The 18,113-nt window shown below is 43.6% G+C and overlaps 1 long non-coding RNA gene and 1 pseudogene across 1 annotated transcript; both read left to right on the forward strand.

Annotated features, from left to right (window-relative positions):
• The first annotated feature begins 281 nt into the window (after nucleotides 1-281).
• LOC112173691 lies at nucleotides 282-2,742 on the forward strand. The gene is made up of 5 exons (XR_002925661.2): nucleotides 282-531; nucleotides 864-922; nucleotides 1,638-1,704; nucleotides 2,367-2,394; nucleotides 2,596-2,742. It is a non-coding gene; the product is annotated as an uncharacterized LOC112173691 (long non-coding RNA).
• An 8,641-nt stretch (nucleotides 2,743-11,383) lies between these two features.
• On the forward strand, nucleotides 11,384-12,381 carry LOC121050030 (annotated as a pseudogene).
• Nucleotides 12,382-18,113: the final 5,732 nt, after the last annotated feature.

Raw genomic sequence — 18,113 nt, forward strand, 5'->3', positions numbered from 1 at the left:
ATAATTTTCGCAGCAAAGCGAGGGTAAACTTTCTAGTTATACTATATATAAAAGATGAGTTCACTGTTCATTCCGCGTTACTATTCATTCGGAGGAGAAAAGACTATTATGCCCTCAGTTGGATTTTTTTTACGCCTCTGCCACTGGCCTATTTTTTGCTCTCTTCCTCGGTTCCTCCAGAAGCCTCCAGATCGACTTTTTTGTTCTCTCTTTTCTTCCTCCTGCTTCCTAAACCGCCTCCTTCACTTATTCTCAAAAAAAAAAAAAAAAAAAAAAACCGCCTCCTTCACTCTCTCAGACGACTGGCTCCTCAACTGCGGCTCTTCCTCCAACGCCACCTTCTTCAGCCGTTTCTTCATCGGAGATTTCAATTTCAGGTCGGGTGTTGTCTCCACAGGCCGGCCTATTTCAGTCACGAACAACAAAATCCCACCTTCAAACTCACTCTTCTTACCACACAGCAAGAGTGTTCACAACTGCTTCAACCCTTCAAGCTATAGTTTAAGCATCAAGAAAATCGGAACTCACTTGGTAAGTTTTCATTCGTCACCGTTTTCGGTTAAGGGTTTTGATTCGGTTGAAAACCCTTTGTTTTCTTTGCTGAAAAGCGTTGTGGGTTTTAGTTTTCTTGGCTATTGCTTATGTATGTGTGTGAAAGTTTGAATCGTTGGGGGTCTTTGATTGAGATGAGCTCGAATTTTGATTGAGATTGGAGATGGATGGGGGTTTTAGTTGGTAAATCTGAAGTTTTTCTTTCAAGTAGGTGTTCTATTTGATTTACATATATGTGATTTTGTATGATTACATGCTTGACTTTGCGATTGATTTCAGAATTTCATTGTTGTTCTGTTTGCTTTTTGCAGGTTTGATGCGAATAAGTGTGCAACTGATTGTTTTGGCGCTGTTCCTTTGTCGGTTGAAGGTGGGTATTTTAATTAGCGGTTTCTGTTGTGGTTAGGTTTTAAGTTATCTAAGTTTCTATGTTTTAGAGGTGTTTGTGCTTAAAAGAAAGATCAAAGTCAGTAAATCTTGCGTTCTTGGTTAGTTGAATTGATGGTTTTTGATGTGGATAAGTTTTTATTTATTTGGGTTTCTATGTTTTACGTGTGTTTTTTCTGTGTTTTATGGTAAGAGGTATCTAGATTGTTCATCCATTGTGATGTAATAGTTTACGTTTCATAATCAAGTTGTTTGGGTTCTGTTTACTGAGTTTCTATTGTTTGTGTAAATAACTGTTTGTTTTTCTTTTCTATGAATAGTGGTATGCTCTTCCGGAATGGGTAGATTTTTCAATTTAAAATCATCAAATGCACCTTCTTTGGGAATAGAAGTACAAACAATTTAGGATATAGTAATGTTAAGGGAATTTTGTTTCAAACTTGGGGAAAGGTTTAGTATTATCAACGCAGTTGATAATAGTAATTGGGATGTAAGCTATCATATTGAATTTGGAGATTAAAGGTTTGTAGTGATCAACATGACTATTAAGGTTCTATCGTTTCAGATTAAAGGTTTTTAATGCTTTAAACATTTTGCGAAATTTTTTTTTTTAACACTTAATTAAATCATATGGTCTCTTTCTTTCTGAATACTCTCTATCCCTTTGTCATCTAATTGAACTACTTTGGTGCGAACAGAGGGTACCTTTTCAGTGATTGACAAAACACAGAAAAAAAGAACTTCCTTTCTTTGGTTGTCAATAAGGTAATTAAATTTGTCTTTTCCTAGAATTTAAATTCTCCCTCCTCAATTCATTTGAATTCCTTTTGTTGGGATATCAACATTACTGTTATATTCGAACTGCTAGATTCACCTACTCTTATTTAGTTTTTCTTCCAGTACTGATTAGTTGACTCCTATACAGTACTGATTAGTTGTTCCGTCTTTGCCCTCTACCTTTGTTGTATTTTATTCTAAAGTTTGAAGCCTAACGGTTTGGTTTTAAAGATTAAAAATTACTAATAAAAACTAATAAAAACCATATTAACGGTTTCAAGTCTAACAGTTTGGTTTTCGTTTTAGTAGTTTTCACACTTTAATAATATTGTATACCTTCAATATGAACTTTCAGACTCCCATGTTATGTTTTTCCCATCTTTGTAAAAAAGGCCTACTTACAGATCAACCAAAGGATTCATTTTCGAACATGAACTACTTTAAAAAGTACCTTAGATTTCATTAGAATAAAATTCGTAACAACATATTGTGCACTAATTTTATTCAATTAGCTATCACTTTTCAATTATGTCGCTAAGCTTTGCTTTTCATCAAATCTGCATTCCTGTCAACACCATTGTTTAGTTGTGCTGCTGTGTAAATTAACCAACTAACCTTATCATGGTATTCCCATTTATCCACTGCTGCAGGTGAACTGTGGGAAATCAGAACAAAATGGTAAATTCTTTTCAACCCCATATATCCCCTTTTGATTACACAACTAAATTCTTTTGAATATTCTCAACAATGTTGCCAACAGATTTATAATCTTTTCCTTCTTTATCACAACTTTGCTATGATTGACAGTGTCTTAACTTACTCCAAGTAAGATGTCTAAATTTTAAATACAATTTAATGTGTATTCCTTCTCATTTCCAGCTTGAAGAAAACGTTCAACCTACATTGGTTCGTGAGATAAAGGGTTATCAGGCCGTCGTCAAAGTGAGGGTTCGTGTATCCAGAATATGGAGGCCAAAGAGATTTAAAGTGAGATATATGATGGCCTTCACTACATCTTAATTGACGAGGAGGCAAGCTCTTTACAAATTATTTATGATTATTCTAAATAATTTCAAAACTCATATATAACTTTCTTCTTTCCTAAACATGTGCAGGGAGATGCAATTCATGCTGTAATTGAAGAATCTGATTATCTCTACGTCTGCAAAAAAATGCAAGGACAGATATATGAGATTACCGACTTCTATACGCGAAAACCACGGCTGGTGTCGAAATATAAAATAGTTGATCATAAGGCAGAACTCCGTTTTGATGAATCAACAAAATTTAAAGTTGTTAAGGTTACCTTCCCTCCGATACCAGAGCATTCGTTTCATGTTCTTGAATTCGATCAGTTGGGAGCACAAGTCCACTCAAGAAGTACTTATAGGTATCTTTATTAACTCTGAATAAACCAGTTCTGCATTCATACATTAAATTAAAAATTAAATCATATTAACAATGCTTTGTTTTTTTCCCTCCTTTTTTTTTTTTTTCCAATGCAAGATGTTTATGGCTGCATAAAATCAATTCTACCAGAGCATCAAGTTAATGTGAAGGATGGTACAAAACTGGAGTCAAAATGCGAAGTCTTCATAGAAAACTTGAGGTACCTTATCTCCAAATTATTTTATGCATTACATATATTGGAGTCTGTCAAAAAATTAAAAAACGAGTTTTTTCAAAAAATACAGGAGAGAGGATTTAAGAATCACCTTTTGGGGTCATGCTGCTAGACAGTTTGATATAGAAAGTGTGAAGAGAAAATCTCCACCAGTGCTCGCTGTATTCACAAGTTTAATAATAGGCAAGTATCTGGGTAAGCCTCAATTACAAAAAAAAAAAACATGATTCATCATTAAAATTAACACAATTATGTGTACCTAGCTACTTTTACAATTTACAGAGCGAGTCACAGCAACAGCAACAAATCATACTTGCATGATCATCGATCCACACAATTCAGCAGCAAGTGAATACATAGTTGAGTAAGTCATTTTATTATAATATTGCTGTATTCTTCTCTTCAAATTATTGATCTATACTTTTATTATCTTTTGTAATAGTTACTAATGATTTTGAAAAATATTAACACAACAACCTAAAAAAATTGCAGATTTTCGTGACCTGGCGATAAAGTCAAGATACTTCCTGTACCATTCAAACGACTAACAGCAGAAGAATTGAAGAACCAAACGACAAAATCGGTCTTTGATCTGAATAGACTGGACCCAGATTCATACGTGGTATCAAAAAAACCACCTTGCTTTACATTTTCATGTGATTGCATATATCTATTTCACTAAAAAAAATTTATTTCTAAATCTGCATTTTACATCACAGAATCATTCTGTGTATTGCACTACTTCCATTCTCCGGTTCCCAACATATGATGGCTGGTGGTACTGTTGGCTCCAATTTTGTTGTAGCTGGTCAACAGTCTCTTTTCTGAGCGGGCGTGCCAGCACCGTTCTGGTGCGGTCGTCGGGGGTGTCCCTTGACCTGACTTCTTTCAAGCAATTGTGGACGAGGAGAGCACCAACCTCGTCGTGGGATTCTTTGTGCCTCGTGGCGAGGACTTTTGCTGAGCTTCTTGAAAATCACAATCGATACTCGATGTTGTAGATCGAGCAGAGCGAGAACCACTGGGAAGTGAGGAGAACTTGCTAAAGCGTGACTTTAGCTTGGCTGGGTTGCTAGGGCGTTACCCTTGCTTGGCTGGTTCTGTAACCGTTGTGGTCGCGGCACTACGATCGGCTCCCGAGGAGACTAGGACCGAAGTATGTTGACAGAGGATTTGATGGCACTGAAAGTCGGCTTCTGGGAAGACTAGGACTAGGAGTGTGATCACTGGTAAGAGAAAGAGAAGGAGAGGAGTTGCTCTAGAGAGAACTTAGATCATCTTAGAGATGTTGTTGTTGTGAATGTGTGTTTTGGTGTTTCAATGTAATCTCTATTTATAGGCTACCATGCCAACTACTTTGGCATTAAACAAATGAAAGTGGAGCACTAATTGGAGATAAGGGAGGTGGAGATGGAGCATTAATGGAGATAGAAATGATGAATTTCGGAGATAAGGAGATAAGGAATGATGAATTTGGGAGATAAGGAGATAAGGAATGATGAATTTTGGAGATAAGGAAGCACTTTCGGCTCCTTTATTCCTTCATGTATATCTCCATCAGGAATTCATATTTTGGCCGTGACGTCTTCATAAAAAATGTTCCACTATGAGTGTAGATCATGTTGGTAAAATTTCAGAGCTTTTAGTATAGTGGTTGAGCCGGAAATGCTGTTGGACCCCTTACAGGTCCAGTTTTCCAATTTTGCTTCTGCAGAACATTGGACTGATCTTTTGAAGGCCTTCCACTTCTATCTGGATCTTGCACTCTTCATAAGAAATGTTTCTTAGGATTTCTAGAATGGATCTGCAGAGTTTCAGCCCATTTCGAGTTCATTTGGTCAGGCGGCCGCTCCTTCTGTTTAGCTCGGTTTCTCCTAGCCGAAGTAGGAAAATGTGCTAAAGTTGACTTTCCATTTCCATGCTTCCACAGTAGGCTTTATTTAGCCTCTAAATATATATTTTGAACTTGTCGACAATATATAGCTTGAGCCACTGACATTGGCTCAATTTCTCCAAGACGTGCCTTGTCAGGCCAAAATGCTCATTTTGGGTCCAAACATTGCCCCCCAGACCTCGAAGTCAAAGGTCTTCGTCTTGACTGAAGAGGTCTTGAATCAGCACTACTCTTATAATGTTGTTGCTCCAAAGCCACTTGTATTGGCTTGACTGTTTTCATGTAGGCCTCTAAATAGGCCATAAAGCTTGAATGCCGTAATCTGAATTGCCTTGGTTATGAACTGACGCTTTCTTTGCCAACTTTATTGCCCCCCCCCCATGGATCTGATGTCTGGTATGCAGTAAATTGATGAAACTTGGACAGGTTGTAGGAGATCAGAACTTTAGTGTGCCCCCCTATGCGAAGGAGACTGCTTTTGATCGCGAATGAGGATCCTTCTCTTCCTTGGTGGTTGCTTCGCCATGTGTATAGCAACAAGTATCTGCCTTGTTCGCTGGCTCTCTGTTGATTTTCTCAAATGTAGGGGTTGGAGCCGCTTTCCTGGCTTGATCAAGGCCTATAGTACTTGGCGAAATAAGATGCAGAATATCAAACTGTTTGCTATCATTTAATCCTTCGCGAGTCTTATGCTGAAGAGGATGATTGGATCATGGCTATCGACATCATGACATATGACCAAGCGAAATCACCATACTTGCTGCAACTTTAGCATCTAAAACCGCATCGGTTTTAATCATGTTTTAATTAAAAAACATCAGGCCACTATGCTGGCCCTGCGGTGGTAAGAAAAGGTGGAATATCTTCACTGTCGCCTTAGATGCGATCCTCAAGATGGAATAATGATTCATTAATTATCAACCAGGGCCACTCACTGGCCCAACTAATAAATTAATCTCCAAAATATCTGAGCTATAAATCGAGGTGTAATGGAGAAGTATCTTCACTATCGCCTTAGATGCGATTCTCAAGATGGAATAATGATTCATTAATTATCAACCAGGGCCACTCACTGGCCCAACTAATAATTAATCTCTAAAATATCTGAGCTATAAATCGAGGTGTAATGGAGAAGTAATCCTTGCGACCTAGAAATGGCATCCAAGAAACCATTCGTTATCGATCAGGCAGATGAAATCACTGAGAAAGCCGCATTCAACTGGCGGACTAACATGAGTATTCGATGTAGACGTCAGACCGGAGAGGAGAGAAGCCGACTGATGGGCTTTGGTGGCGGTGATAGTCAAGCGAGTCTGGGTCCCACACCTCGCGATCGTTTGCCAGATGATGTTATGGCCTATTATGGGCTTCCCATCCGCCGTCCCATAGCGGCTCTTCGGCAGGTGCCTGGTGATTTTAGCAGTTGGGGACCAAGGAGGAAAGTGGGCTTCTGGCCTACTGTCACTCCCGAGGAAAAGGTTTGGTATCAGGAGGTCCGAGCGAGAGATTTGGCCCGATGGGACGCGGTGGGTATCACCCAAACCATCGATCTATGCTTCTGTCTTCCCCATAATACTAGCCCTGCACCGCTAGCCGCCGCTCTTTGCTTCTGGAACACCTACAGCAATACATTCGATTTCCGGTTTGGGCAGATGAGCATAACTCTGCTGGATGTTCTTACCATCACGGGGTTGCCCATTGACTTTGACCCCTATGTGCATGGTCAATTTGATGGCATTCAATTTTCTTTGAGAATGGATATGGCTGGTCGAGGGCATCACAGCAAATCCTACCCATTCTGGCGCGACTATTACTGCACCCAACGAGACCATACAGGAGGTATCGCATTCCTGGAATTCTGGCTTTGCAAATTTATCTTTTGCACTTCTTCCAACAAACCTACTGGGCCCTGGAATTCTCTGGCCACTGCTCTCTACAATGGTATTTGAGTTGGCCTTGGGCAACCTGTATTGGGTGCATTATATCGCTCCCTTTATAGAGCCGTAATGCGCCTATTTGATACCGACATTAGTGGCCCCTTCTGGATCCTTGCCTTTTGGCTGCAGATTTATTTCACCCTCTTTCATCGCGGCGATATTCCAAAGGAACCTCCAGTTGATTCCCTTTTGGGGAACTGGCTTTGCCGCAACGTAAGGTATCGAGCTCCACCCTACTCCGAGTGTTTTATTTACTTGTACTTGCTGGGAGAGATGCCAGTCCCAAAAATAGTCCTTTCTAGGCGATTCCCTCCTCCCCTTGATGATGGATTTCTGCCCAGTGGACGGGATCATAGTGAAAGAGCCCTCATGGCCTTTTGTCGCACCATCTCCTGCTTGGATATTCGTCTTGCCACTGATCGTGTAAGTTACGAGCTCTACGCCCCTAACCACTTTGCCCGCCAATTTGGGTTGGCCCAGTTGGTACCCTGGCCTCTGGTTGATTCTGCCAATTACTACACCTCTTGGCGGAGATTAGCCCCGCTTGGGTCTGCCCCCTTTCAGAGTCAATTTACTTTGATAGTGATTCCCCCTTGGGTCAGAGCGCTATACCCCCTCAACGATGTCGATGATGACTATGCTGATTGGTGGAAAGAAGTGTCAGTGAACTGTTGGGACCTACCACATGACGAACTCTTCGTCCTGATCTTTCGTGGCATGAGTAGCCCTGGTCTGGAGGACCTCGAGATTCTTGAGCGCTTCTCCAAACCTGCAGAACAACCCCCTGCGGTCTATTCTACCTTCTCGCTCATTGCGTCCAGGGATACAAATCCACGAGCCTAGGGCAATAGTAAGTTTTTGTCTTTCTTCACCATTCCATTTCCTTGTGTTGATTTTCCCGCTCTTATTCCTGAGTGTGTTTTGCAGCAAACTACCAAGAGCAGGACAGCCTCTGTTCAGGCCGGGAAACAAAAGGCAATAGCAGAGGAGACTTCTGAGGGAGAGTCTTCGCATGATGAAGATCCTGCTGAGGTAATTTGGTTAAGAACGATCCCAAACTTGTATTTTTGGTGCTTCCCCCCTTTTTAAGTTATGACTCTTTTCTCGTACAGGCCACTGCTGTCTTTGCTTGCAAACGGGATCGAGCTCAATTAGTCGAAGAGAGTTTTGAAGATGATGAACCTCTGGGAATGCGACTGGTAAACTCCGACCCCGTCTTATCCTATTTAAATTTTAAAATCTGGGCAGGATTTTCACTATGTATCTTTTGACAGGTCCGTCAAAGGACCACTGATCCTTCTCGCCTGAGCGAGGCTGGACCCTCAGCCACTGCAGAAGAGCCAATTCTCTCGCTAGTTCAAGCATCAACTAACCCTGTGGCAACTCTCCCATCTCCCACTACAGAGCATCTGCAAGGTCCTCCCATTCTAATAACGATCTCTGATGACGACTCCTCGGAGGATGAAAGTGTGGAAAGCCACTCTGAGACTTCTGCCGCTTTTGAGGAACTGATGACGACAGAGATTCTCGCGACACTAGAGGTTCAAGAGGTGAATGAGGCGGGGCCTCTTCCTCTTGGTGACCACGTACCAGATATTGACCCGACAGCTCGAGAGGTAAGCCACTGTTTGGCCAATACTTTCCATTTCCCTTTAGATCTAACCCTGCTCTCTGACTTTCTAAATCTGATCAGGATTCTGTTTGTATCAAGGAGGTGGCAACAAACACTGAGGGTCCTATCGGCGGGACAGTCGCCCCAGAGATGGAAAATGATACTGACGGTGGTGGTTCCCCCCAAGTCTGGTGAATAAATGAGACAACCGTCGAAGCCGAGGGCCCTGTGCTTGAATCTGCTCCACATGCCCATGGTGAACCGTGAGTTGAGTTTCCAGATTCTCCTGTGAATGAAGGGATAGACCAACCTATTGAAGATGAAGAAACTGAAGAGGTTGTCCACCCTTTTGCATTGGTGGTTCGTGATCCTGTGGCGCATCCACCACCTCCTCCTCCTACCAGATTCGAGAGATTGATGAGGGTGTTGGAGGTAACTCCTCCTTCTGCTGTGGATGAGGCTAAGATGGTGCTTCACGAACATCTGGGTCCTCGGGTATTGGAGACTGACATCCTCCCGCGAGTCTTAGAAGCCCTAAGGTATCTTTGCCAGGAGAAGGTATTGACCCTGCAACAATTTAGTGCTATTGACGATCTGCTAAATGAACTTGGTAGGGCTCGCCGCCATCAATCAGCTGCGACACTCAGGCTTACGACGCTCGAGAGGCTTTGAATAACCTTTCCCGAGAAATGGACATCCCCCGCAGTATTTTAAATGAGCGAGCCATCCGCCTGCGGGAACTACAAATCCAAAGGTCCGACTTCAAACTTCGGATCGAGGATTTCCAAGCCCGTTTAGCCTTTGTTGAGAAGGCGATTGTTGCAGAAGAAGCTCAACTTGATGAACCTTTGGCTGCTTCTGAAGAAATGGGCCGCAACCTGGCCCGTATCAGAGATCGGGCCACTCAGGCCGAAGTTGGTGCCATTGCGGCGAAATGCCACGTGGAGGAACTTTGTTTGAAATTGAGCTTTGCGGGCCAATCTCTGTAGGCCCCCTTGAAAACCGTTCAGTCTCCTCACATGCTGTTAATCCCTTCTTTTCCGAGATTTAAGGCATTAATCACTCGTTGAAAAACAATGGTCGTGAAAAAATAATCTTGTGAAAAGAACAGTTACCTCCTCGAAAACAGTTCGGTCTCCTCACATGCTATTAGTCCCTTTTTTCCCGAGATTTGGAATCACTAATCTCGATTTACTGACATCAGTTTTGACTTTTTAACCATCCATCCAAGGGTGGGGATTTTCCTGAAGTCCCTTTAAATAGTTGTATTTTGGGCAAGGAATACTCACAACAAATTTTCTGAAACATTCAAGAAATGGCCTTTCAGTCCTTGCTTCTCTTTCTCCTTCTTCACAAATCTTCCCTTCATGAAATGACCTTTAGCCTCTAAATTTTAGGCTTTATGGCGTAATCTTAAGCCTGGGTTAGGCCTTATGGCGTAATCTTAGGCAACCCCTTGTTTCGCCTTTCTGGAATTTTGCAACAACAATGCCAGGCTTCAGATTGGTTTAGAAACACGAGGGGGCTCCGAGTGTGAGATCCACGATCATGCGAGATCATCTTTATTAGGATCCCCCACTTGGAGCAAATCGGGGAAAGGAGGGAAGCCAAATTGAGGTTCGTCTTTCCTCCTCTGTTTCCTTCCTTCTGGACCCTGCCCATGTTGTGCCCTCCAGATGGAAAGGGGCTTTCGTTCTCACCTCCTTCTCCCCCTTTCTCTTCTTGATAGAATCTTGGAGGGATGAGAAGGGATGGACTCTTTGAAGGAATGGGTTTAAGCTACAGAACGGTTGTTCCTATACTTCACGTCCAACTAATGGTGGTTACCAAGGCTAGAGGGGGTCCAGAGACTCAAGCTGATATTCAGTTCCTTCACTCTCTGCCTCTCCTTGAGATAATGGCGCGGCTCAACCCGGCGTTGGATTTCATACCTGCTTCCAATTTAGGGGGCTTGGAGGCTCTATTTTCTTTTACTGGAGTCTCCCCTTCTCATGGATACTGGCGTTGGCCAAGCCTATGTTGTATTCCTCTGCCATTTCCACGTAAAGGGGGCGCAGGGGGCTCCATTACTCCTCTTTTTCCTTCTCTGAAGTCTGCCCTTCCTTGAGATAATGGCGCGGCTCAACTCGACGTTGGATTCCATAGCTACTTCCACTTGAGAAAAGATTCAGAAGATACCCGAAGATTCCTGTTTTGTATTCTAGCCACTTTTGCTTTGTAATGAATGTACCGCTTTTGGCCGCAAAGCCACTTTATGAATATAATAATATTTTTTTATCCTGATATTCAAATATCCGTGAGAAGCCAATAATTGTGTCTCGCAAGGCCCCAAATATAGGCCCCCCTAGTTGCATATGAAAAATAATATGAACTTTTAAAATATGCTCCGCGTCAAAAAGAGCCTTGCGACGAGGGTTTTGAGAAAATCTTTATCTTTTGGAGCCACTTGCTGGTCCCAACTCAATTCGCATTAATTAGCTGTTGAAAACTCCACCGTGAGAAGATAATATTGAAAATGGAACAGTTACATCCTCGAAAACCTTTCGGTCTCCTCACATGCTATTAATCCTCTAATAATAGCTAACTCCTCAAAAAACAGCTCCTCACATGCTGCTAGTCCCTTTTTTCCCGAGATTTGGAATCACTAATCTCGATTTACTGACATCGGTTTTGAAATTGAGCTTCATCCAAGGGTGGATATTTGCATGCCTATATCTTCCTCCACATTATAAACCCAAATTTCCAATCCCAAAATCATTTCATCAACTCGAATATTTCTAACAGCAATCTTTCTTAAATACTCATCATCATCACTCTTCAATCCTCGCATTCTCTCAATCCATCACCAATGGAACCACAAAACCGGCATCCAACCGAGGATGGAGGAAGTAACAAAGCAGCCGGGAGTAGTGCTAACATGCTTCGCAGGGAGAGCCGTACTAGGTGGATTCCCACTACAGATCATATAAGAATCCTCAAGGAGCTTTTCTACAACAAGGGAGTTAGGTCCCCAACTACAGAGCAGACTCAGAGGATCTGTCTCCAGCTGAAATGGTACGGCAAGATCTAGTTCAAGAACGTCTATTTTTGGTTCGTGAACCAAAGGGCTCGGGAGAAGAAGAAGAAGAAGTCCACTTCGGATGTTCATGTTCCCATGCAAAGATCAGGGCTTGTTGGTGATGACAATGTTACCAATTGGAAACATGAGGATCAGTATATTAACTTTGGATCTTCTGCACCTGCTTCTGCTTCTTCCGCTGGTGTGATTATTGCTTTTAACGGGCAGATAGGGAACTATGGCGGTTATGGATCTATGAACATGGAGAATAGTGCTAGGGATTGTTCAATCTCAGCTAGAGGGGGAACTAGTTCTACTTTCTTTGACATGAATGTAGAACAAACTTTTATGGAACAAAGAGGAGAAGATCACCAGGAGATTGAAACCCTTTCACTGTTTCCCGTGCATGGTGAGGACATCTTTGGTAACATGAAGACTACTTCCGATGGAGGTGGCAGTCACGGTGGTGGCTCTCACACTTCCCTTGAGCTCAGCCTTTCCTGCGAGGGCAAAGCTGAAAAAAGTTTCCGGAGCCGCTGACTCGGCTTAGTAGCTTCGCGAGTATATGAACACTTAGAATTGCCCCTTAAGAGTTGTATTAATGATTTTTTTTTTTTTAGGCTAAATGGGCTTAGTATTGTATAGTGTTGCCCCCCTAGTGTTACTAGGCATAGCGAAGAAATGATTATGGGCCTCAAAAACAGGCCTTCATGAATGGGCTTTGCAAGTGTAGGAACACTAGAATTGTCTCCCACGTCTTATGCGAATAAAATGTCTACGACTCCTCCGAGTCCCAGACATTGAGAAAGTATTTCTTCAAGTATCTCCCATTGATAGGGTTATGATGGACATCTCCATCCAGGTCCTTGAGATGAAAAGCTCCTTTCCCTAAGATTTTATAAATGATGTATGGGCCTTCCCATCTTGGAGTCCATTTGCCGCAACCATCTAATTTTTCGCCAAGCGGGAGAACTGCTTTCCAAACCAACTCTCCTTCGCTGTAATTCCTTCCCCTTGTTCGCTTGTCATAGGCTCGAGCGACTCGTTGCTTTTCCATGACCAAATTATCTAAAGCCTCCAAGCGCTTTTCGCTAAGGTCTTCATGTTCCTGCCACATAGCCTGAACGTAGTCTTCTCTAATGAGATGGTGTTGTTCTTGGACTCGTAATGATTGGACGTTGACTTCTAAAGGCAGGACTGCGTCATGGCCAAACATTAAAGCATAAGGTGTAGTCGCGGTGGGATTTCGCTTTGATGTGCGGTAGGCCCAAAAAGTCTCATAAAGGGTCTCATGCCATTGTCGCGGATTAGCTTCCAACATTTTCTTCAGCAAAGTGATGATGATTTTGTTGCTGGCCTCCGCTTGACCGTTAGACTGAGCATAATAAGGACTGGAATGGACGAACTGTATTCCCCATTCCTTTGCCAGTTTATCAACTTCACCACCCATGAAAGCTGCCCCCCGGTCTGAAACAAAAACTTCTGGGATACCAAATCTGCATATGATGTTCCTAAATAGGAATTGTCGCAACGTACCACCAGATGCTTCTTTCAAAGGTTCTGCTTCGACCCATTTTGTAAAGAAATCGGTTGCGACGATGATGAACTTGTGCTGAAGTGATGAATGTGGGTGAATCATCCCAATTAAATCTAGCGCCCATCCTCTTGCGGGCCAAGGCTTAATAATGGGTTGCATTGGAACATTAGGGACATGCTGGACCGGCCCATGAGCTTGGCAGTCCAAACAACCTTTAGCGAATGCGATGCAATCCTTCAAGATACTGGGCCAAAAATATCCATGTCGTCTGAGAAACCATCGCATCTTTGGACCTGCTTGGTGAACACCGCAAATGCCGGAATGAACTTCGCGCATGAGTTGTTTCGCTTCGCAGCCATAAACACATCTGAAGTCTGTGCCATCTTGGCCGCGTTGTCGCAGCTCGTCACCTCTAAGAAAGTAATTTAGTGCAAGAAAACGAATCTTCCTTTCGGCAGTGGGATCTGGCTGCTTGAGATAAGCGATCAAAGGGATGCGCCAATCTACGTCAATGGGTTCCAGGGTCGCGACTGAGGTATCATCTGGAGGATCTCTTCTCGCCATCCATGAAGGAAGCGTGCGACGCTCGACTTTAAGGATTCTCTCCCGCACGCCATATCTCAATGTTACCCCTGTTGCCAGCTGGGCCAACTCGTTTGCTGCAAAATTTCGCTCACGAGGAATGTGCTCAAGATGCATGTTATCAAACTGGTCCAACAAGTCTAATGCCCTGTTCCAATAAGGAACCAAAGTGAAGCTATTGCATCTGAACTCGTTGCACAACTGATTGATAACCAAGAGAGAATCGCCAAGTATTTGTACATCTCTGATTCCCATTTCCAGTAGTACCTCTAGGCCTATAATGAGGGCCTCATACTCTGCTTGGTTATTGGTACACCGGAACTCCAACTGGAAAGAGTAGGAAAATTGATCGCCGGCCGGGTTTTCCAAGACAACCCCTGCTCCTGCTAGCGTATCTGTTCTTGACCCGTCAAAATATAACACCCAAGGCTGGAGTGAGACTGTGGCTTGATAAAGCGTGGCGTACTCTGGCAAGCACGCTAAATCCGGGCGATCTAAAGTTGTGGCAGCGACCTCTAAATCTCTAACTGCGGGGACATCCAGCATAGGGTGATGTGCCAGAAAGTCTGCGATGGCCTGCCCCTTTACTGCTTTCTGTGGCACATACTGTAGTGAGAATTCTGATAGGGCGAGCACCCACTTGCCAATACGGCCTCTCAAGATAGGTTGCGATAGCATATATTTGACTAGATCGGTTTGAGCAATGATGCAAGTAGTAAAGGACAACATGTAATGCCGCAACTTGCATGCTAAGAAGTATAATGTAAGACACAGCTTTTCCATTGGAGTGTACCTTGTTTCGCAATCTGTGAGTGTCCTACTGAGGTAAAAGATGGCATGTTTAACACCATTTTCATCATCCTGAGCGAGGAGGCTGCCAATGGAAGCCTCAGCTGCTGAAACATACAACTTTAATGGAAATCCTGCTCTAGGAGGAACAAGCACTGGCGGGCTTGCCAGATAGGCCTTGATTTTGTTGAAAGCCTCTTGGTGTTTAGGTTCCCACACAAACTCGTTCTGTCCTTGCAACTTCAACAGTGGGGAAAACGGATGGATTTTGCCTGAAGAGTTAGAAATGAATCGTCGCAAAAAGTTGATCCTACCCAATAGTCGCTGTAATTCTTTCTTCGTTCGCGGGGGAGATGCATTGATGACCGCATTTGCTTTATCCTCAGGGACCTCAATGCCTCTTTGATGGACAATGAATCCCAGGAAATCTCCTGCCTGAACTCCAAAAACGCACTTGGCAGGATTCATCTTAAGCTTGTGTAGCTGCATGCGCTCGAAAACTTTTCTGAGATCCGTGAAATGATCTCCACTCTTCTTAGACTTCACGACGACGTCATCAATGTAAACCTCTAAGATCTTCCTAAGTATGTCGTGGAAGATCAAGTTCATGGCTCTCTGATATGTTGCTCCGGCATTCTTCAGCCCAAAAGGCATGACCACATATTCGAAAACTCCTGCAAACCCAGGGCAGTGGAATGCGGTCTTGTGTCTATCTTCCTCCGCGACCGGAATCTGGTGATATCCCGCTGTGCCATCCATGAAAGACAACAATTCGTGCCCTGCAACTGCGTCTACCAACATGTCCGCAACCGGCATGGGGTAGACGTCTTTAGGTGTAGCCAAATTAAGGTCTCTGTAATCTACACAAACCCTCATCTTGCCATTCTTCTTGCGAACAGGCACTATATTGGATAGCCAATGATTGTACTTGGCTACTTTTATAATGCCTGACTTGTGCATCTTTTCAACTTCCTCTTTGATCAGAACTTGGGTTTCCGAGTTCATTCTTCGCGGTTCTTGCTTCACAGGCCTCTTATCATGAAACATTGGTAGTTGGTGGCATACCAAGTCTGATGATAGGCCTGGCATGTCCTCATATTTTTCCGCAAAGCAGTCCTTGAATTCCAACAATAATTCGACGAGCCTCTGTTTCTCTCTAGGCTCTAAGTAACTCTAAGTAAGTGCTGATAGCGACTTCATAGGCTCATCAGTTGTTCCCAGATTAACCTTTTCAGTAGGGTCCCTAACCTTCGGAGGTGTGTCATCCAATGCTGCTGGAGCAAGCTGAATCTCTTCTTCCTCCTCTTCTTGGTCCGTGAACTCTTCATTAACAATTTCTAAGGTCGCGACTCGATCATAGGCCTCTTTTTCCACCAAGTATGAGGATAGCCTCTCGTACAAGGAATGGATGGCCTCTACCTCTTCCTCCATGAGTTCGTGATCCATTAATTAGCACTTGGAGATGACACTGAATATCCAGGCCTTTCGAGGTCGTTTTTTGCGACCGCGAGCCCCCATTGTGCCAATTCAGAGGTCGTCACCCCTGTGGGGCGGCCCTAATCATCAATACCAACGACTTGTAAAGGAGAGATTGGTTCTAGGTAATACCTTGCGTCCAAGTAGTTGGCAGACACTGAAAAAGGTCGGGGATCTGCTTTAATAATTTCTGCCTTGTCCGCGACTCTGTCCCATATGATTAGCTCCTGATGAAGGGTGGATGGGACACAATAACTCCTGTGGATCCAGTCGCGGCCCATAATTGCACTATATGCCGCATAGCAAACTGTAACAAAGAAAGTGTAAACCCCTTCTGCCGGACCCACCTTGACTCATAAGAAAATCAAACCCAATGTTTTGGTCACAGTCCCCGCGAAGTTCTTTAGCGTAAGGGAAGTGGATTGGATCTTCTCTTTCTTGATCCCTAATAGATGCATGGTTCTGGTAGTAATGACATTCACAGCCGCGCCGGTATCAACCATTATCTTGTTGACCTTAGTCCTATTAATTTCTGCTGTGATATATAAAGGTCGCATGTGTTGCACCATGGCGGGTGTGGGTCTTGTGAAGCTCATGAAGAAACCCTTATTGTTAGCATCTTTAGTCTCAAGGAACACTGTTTCTTTCACCTGCGTTGTTGCGGCTGAAGTGATCTGTAACTGCTGTTCTCCAATCGCGTCAGTTTCTACACATTCCTGCGCAGCGACTGGTAAGGCATACTTAGTAGGGAGCACATAAACCATATTGCAAGAGGTATCCACCATTTCTGTTTCGTCCATGTCATCATCAAGATTGAGCTTGGGTTCATCTGCTTGGATATCGGCGTTGAACCGTTTAACCATGAAAGAAACCAATGATTCCTCTGCGGGGATCACCACCTTGGCTTGTTCGTGCTCCTGTACCATGGAAACCTGGTTCAGTGATTCAAAAATTTGTTTTGCCGCTGGCACTTCCTCTGGGAGAGCGACCACCAAGCTTTGAACTTTCTTCACAATTGCGGACCGATTGTCTTTGCCCCCCAGCCTGTCAAAGATGGAAGGCTCGCTATTTCTTTCTTCGCGAGATACTCTCCGCCAAATATTGACTTTACGAGCTGGCGGCGGTTCTGGCCTCTCGGGAACTAGGGACTTCTCCTGAGCGCTGCTCTTGGGGGCACGTGGCTTTTGCTCTTTGTGCCATACTTTAGGCTGCTGTTTCTGAAGTTGCGGGGAAACGAATCTCTTGGAAGCCAGTACCTCCAATTGTCTCTGATACTCTTCTGGAGATTTCAGTAATTGCGATGGTTTGATCAGTCCTTGATCTAGTGCTTCCAAGGTTCGCTTTGCTTCTCCAAACCTCCGCTGGAGTTTTCTCTTCCTTGAAGAGCTCATCTCCACCGCCTTGCCCTTCTTCTGTGTATACCATCTCCCTTCTTTGATGGAGGATGTTGACACTGGTGGAATGTAAGGTCTAGTCAAAACCCCTTGCTGCTTATCTACTTGCTCTTCTTCCCTCGCGGTCTTCAACTTTTTGAATAAGTTTGAGTCCCTTGGAGAAAGAGTTTCTGAACCACTGTATACTCTTGGGCTGCATGGTTGGAAGTTTCTAGAGGATGATGCTAACCGTATTGGCGGCAGAGATCCAAAGCGAACAGTTTGGTATGTTTCTTCATCTAGGGCTTGAGTGTCACACTCTTCCTTGCACCGCGAGCATAGGACGATGGGTAAACGAGTCTTGGATTTTAAATCCTTAGCCGCATGGTCTGGACTTTGATTCTGCTGATCTTTTTCACCCCATGCCACATCCACCATGTTGATGCCGGTATCTGGGAAGGGATCTAGGTCCACCAACGCTGTCGCTGTTGTCGGTGCCTCTACTTGCAAACTAC

The sequence above is a fragment of the Rosa chinensis genome, chromosome 6 (genome assembly GCF_002994745.2).
Source record: "Rosa chinensis cultivar Old Blush chromosome 6, RchiOBHm-V2, whole genome shotgun sequence".
Taxonomy (NCBI): domain Eukaryota; kingdom Viridiplantae; phylum Streptophyta; class Magnoliopsida; order Rosales; family Rosaceae; genus Rosa; species Rosa chinensis.